Source organism: Microtus oregoni, unplaced genomic scaffold (assembly GCF_018167655.1).
Source record: "Microtus oregoni isolate MIOR12 unplaced genomic scaffold, Mior012 000160F_ref0000428, whole genome shotgun sequence".
In the NCBI taxonomy this organism is placed as follows: domain Eukaryota; kingdom Metazoa; phylum Chordata; class Mammalia; order Rodentia; family Cricetidae; genus Microtus; species Microtus oregoni.
In genome coordinates, this window is record NW_024544815.1 from 948,455 (window position 1) to 953,310 (window position 4,856).

Genomic DNA, 4,856 nt, shown 5'->3' on the forward strand with positions numbered 1-4,856 from the left:
AAATAAATAAAGTTGTGAACACTTGAAGCTACATGTTTGCTAAAAATGGTGATGTATTTTCAGAGGAAAGTATAGGAGAAAATATTAATTGTTTACAGCAAAGCCAGGGGGAAATGATTTCACAGCCTTCAGTCCCACATGACAGCTGGCATAATAAAATAGTGCAGAGTTCAGGCAACTAAGTGTTGCTCTTCTCAGGTGGGTTTCTACATGTCTGTATGCTCAGAATCAAGGTAAAAATGAAGCAGTTTTAATTTTTCTTAGTTAGAAACATTTTTTCAGGGATGATTTTATTGCCTGCTTAATTTAGAAGATTATTAAAGCCAATTAATGAATATTATTTTTTAAACAGAATCAAGTTTCTCCTAAAACGTTTTAGTATACCAACATAGATTTTTCACAATTTTATTCTAACCTTTCAACGTAAGACAGAACGACATCTATTTTTCATGGCCATTTATGTGGATTTAAGTGACTTAAATACAAATAATGCTTGCAATGTTTATATATAATAAAATACTCTTCATATTATTTACACAATCTGAATAATGCAAAAGTATCTGTCTTTGGAATTCTATTGCTCACTAAAAACATAGAAATATGCATATACATATAAGAAAAACATACATGAAAATGCACATATGCATAAGAAAGCAGATGTATTTTAGAACATTTATTGTGCTCCATTCTGATTGCATTTTTTTTAATTGTTAAAAATGTAAATAGCTAAACCCAGATCTATGTGATAATTTTTTTGGATGCTGCCTGCTTTTAGCCATCTAACTTGTCAAAAGAATTATACTTTGGTACCAGGCCACTACTAACGATGGATAAGGACTAATATTGCAAACATAACGTATTCTAATAGCAATGATCAAATAAATGTTATCTTGTGTCTCAGTAAATTACAACATAAAATAGAATAGACAAAGAAAAATGACTAGAGTATATAAATACAACCAACAAAAAAGTCAATAGATTCTATATTTATGTATATTTGCACATGGACTTGTACACACACAGAATATAGTAAAATGCTGCTCTCAAATAGAGAGTTGGGCATGGAATGCGGTAGAGAGGGAGGGTAACTTGCATGGTGCTAGCTTGAGAAAGGGAAGGGGAACTCATGTAACTTTAGTTCAATTAAAAACATTAAAAAAAACAAAAAAAATAGCTGTCTTAGTTTTTACTAAATTTTTTTTGGATTTGCATTTCTATAACTAAGCTTATTTATTCATTTTTAAAGTTATTATCAATGACTATAAATCAATAACATGTTTTAAGCTCATTTGATTGTTCAGAAAACAAATAACTAAAATAATTTGTGTTTTAATACAATAAAGAACAGAAATAATAGTCCCTTCATGTAAAATCTGTGTCTCTAACATCTGTGTTTATTTCATTTCATTATTAATGTGGTGCATAGACTCATCTCAGTTTCTCAACTGTCTATCTCAGATAATGCCAATGTTTGTCATTAAGAAATAGATTAAGAAAGAATCAGGACTCTAACATTTCTATACTATAAAATGGATGAGAAATAACTGAATTGTGTTCTATTTGTTGATACCCAGAGGTTAAAATGTGTATGTATTTTCTATTTCTTTCCTCAAACGTATAGACAGGAAGAAAAATGGGCATAGGAAACTGCTCACTGAATGAATTCATTTTCGTGGGAGTTACTAATAATGCTGAGATGAAAGGGACACTGTTTGCCATATTTCTACTCATTTATCTCATCAACCTTTTGGGGAATCTTGGTATGATCATTTTGATCAGAATGGATCCACAGCTTCACACACCGATGTACTTTTTCCTGAGCCACCTTTCTTTCTGTGATCTCTGCTATTCCACTGCAATTGGCCCCAAGATGCTAGTAGATATCTTTGGCAAAAATAAGTCAATTCCCTTCTGGGGCTGTGCTACTCAGTTCCTCATTTCCTGTACCTTTGCAGACTCTGAGTGTGTGCTCCTGGCAGTGATGGCCTTTGATAGGTATCAGGCCATTAGCAACCCTTTGCTCGACAGTAAACATGTCTAGCAGATTGTGTTCCATGCTCATGGCTGCAGTTTACCTGGTGGGAACATCAGATGCTTTGATACATACAACTTTGGCATTCCGCCTATGTTTCTGTGGGTCCAATGAGATCAACCATTTCTTCTGTGATTTGCCTCCTCTTTACCTTCTTTCCTGCTCAGACACTCAAATAAATGAGCTGGCATTATTTACCATTTATGGTTTCCTTGAACTGAGCACCATCTCAGGGGTCCTTGTTTCTTATTGTTATATCATCTCATCAGTCTTAAAAATCCACTCTACTGAGGGAAGATTCAAAGCCTTCTCTACCTGCACCTCACACTTGACTGCAGTTGCTATTTTTCAGGGAACCCTACTCTTCACCTATTTTCGTCCAAGCTCTTCTTACTCCCTGGATCAAGACAAAATGACTTCTTTATTTTACACCCTTGTAATTCCCATGCTGAATCCACTGATTTACAGTCTGAGGAACAAGGATGTGAAAGAGTCTTTGAAGAAAATTAAAATAAATAGATGGTTTTAAATATTTTTTTTTAGAATTATCACCACTTTTCTTCATTCACAAGCAGTTTTAGTTATTCACCATGTTTTCCAGACTAGCCCTTGAAAACCCCTCGCTTCAAGTCTCCCACGTCTGAGAATGCTAGACTATCCCAGATAGCCTGTCTTTGCATTACATTTTATTAAATTCAATGTGAAGGCATCTATACAATTGCTTATATTTTTATTCTTCATTTTCTTAAGTCTCTCACTGAAACTTTTGCTTATTTTAATAAGCAAAAGTCATGGACACCTACCAGTGATCTTATAATGTTACAACAAGTGGTAAGAGACTTCTGTGTCAAAGTTTGGTTAGAATCCATAATTGGAATCTGGATTATAAATCATAAACATTATGCTATATTATATTATCTGTATTATGGGGTTTTTGATAGTGAATCATCTTTTTATCTATGATCATAAATGTTGTCATGAATTGTAAGTAATAGACATAAATTACTCAAGCAAACAAATTGCTTAATCAGTTTTAAAATTGCCGTAGAATGAAGCCTGTACAGAAAAGTTCTCGAAATTATGTTTAAGTGTAGACCGGCAGTAACCTTGACTTAGATACCCAGTCTCATACCTAAAGATAAGCTCACTTCTGAAGAAAAGAACAAATTCTTGTCGGAGCATCTGGAAATTGCAAAACTCTTATTGATTACTAGTTTATCTCTTTTTTAAAATTAAAGATGTGCAAAGTAGGTTAAGAGGAAGGAAAGGGCTTTCATAAAGATAACCATGAACTGTAGCTGATATCAGCTTTCTTGGTAACTTCTATATCCATCTATGCCCACTTCATTTTATGGGTTAAATGCTCCCTTTGGTAGGTCATAAATAATTATCTTGCAAAGCCATTGTTAACTATCACTCCAGTTCTCTTAGATAATTTTCAATATGAGATTGTGGATATCCTTGTTCAAGGACTGTCTGTCCCACTCGTTATTTAAGCAACTGCATTGTATATTTGATATGACTTGTGGAAACAAGTAAACTCACCAATGACATACTAAAGTAATGATTGGGTTCATCCACATACAAGCATGGAGAAACGGTTTTCACGTGCAGCAAAGCTGAAAATACAGACTCAGTAACCAGGGAATTGTTGGATGATTATTTTAAAATACAGCCATGTGAGACTAAAATAAGAAAGTAATACGGATTAATGAATTGTTTATTTTTTCATATTCTTTTTTTCCATTTTTTTATTGAGAAAAGGAGAAAAAAACAAGTTTCCACCTCCTCCCAGCCTCCCATTTCCCTCCCCCTCCTCCCACCCGTCTCCCCCTCCCCCACTCCTCTCCCCATCCCTCTCCAGTCCAAAGAGCAGTCAGGGTTCCCTGCCCTGTGGTAAGTCCTAGGTCCTCCCCCTCTCCATCCATTTTTAGGAAGGTGAACATCCAAACTGGCTAGGCTCCCACAAAGCCAGCACATTATGTAGGTTCAAAACCCCGTGCCATTGTCCTTGGCTTCTCATCAGCCCTCATTGTTCGCCATGTTCAGAGAGTCCAGTTTTATCCCATGCTTTTTCAGTCAGAGTCCAGCTGGCCTTGGTGAGCTCCCAATAGATCAGCTCCACTGTCTCAGTGGGTGGGTGCACGCCTCGTGGTCCCGACTTCTTTGCTCATGTTCTCCCTCTTTCTGCTCCTCATTGGGACCTTGGGGGCTCAGTCCAGTGCTCCAGTGTGGGTCTCTGTCTCTATCTCCAACCATCACCAGATGAAGGTTCTATGATGATATGCAAGATATTCATCAGTATTGCTATAGGATAGGGTCATTTCAGGTTCCCTATCCTCAGCTGCCCAAGGAACTGACTGGGGACCTTGGCTTGGGCATCTGGGAGCCACTCTAGGTTCAAGTCTCTTGCCAACTCTAAGGTGGCTCCCTTAATTAAGAATTGTGCTTCCGTACTCCCCTATCCAACCTTCCTTTATCCCAATCCTCCTCTTTCCCCAAGTTCCCCCCATTCCCCCCTTCTCCCTTTACTCTCCCCATCTCCCCTTACCACCATCCCACCCCACCCCCAAGATCTCAATTTTCTCCCCGGCCATTTTGTCTACTTCCCATAGCCAAGAGGACAACTATATGTTTTTCCTTTGGTTCACCTTTTTATTTAGCTTCTTTGGGATCACCAATTGTAGACTCCGTGACCCTTGTTTATGGCTAGAAACCAATTATGAGTGAGTACATCCCATATTCATCTTTTTGGGTCTGGGTTACCTCACTCAGGATAGTGTTTTCTATTTCCATCCATTTGCATGCAAAATTTGAGAAGTCA

General features: G+C 37.0%; 1 pseudogene; it reads left to right on the top strand.

The window, feature by feature from the left end:
• The first annotated feature begins 1,633 nt into the window (after positions 1-1,633).
• Positions 1,634-2,561, top strand: LOC121445127 (annotated as a pseudogene).
• The last annotated feature ends 2,295 nt before the right edge of the window (positions 2,562-4,856 follow it).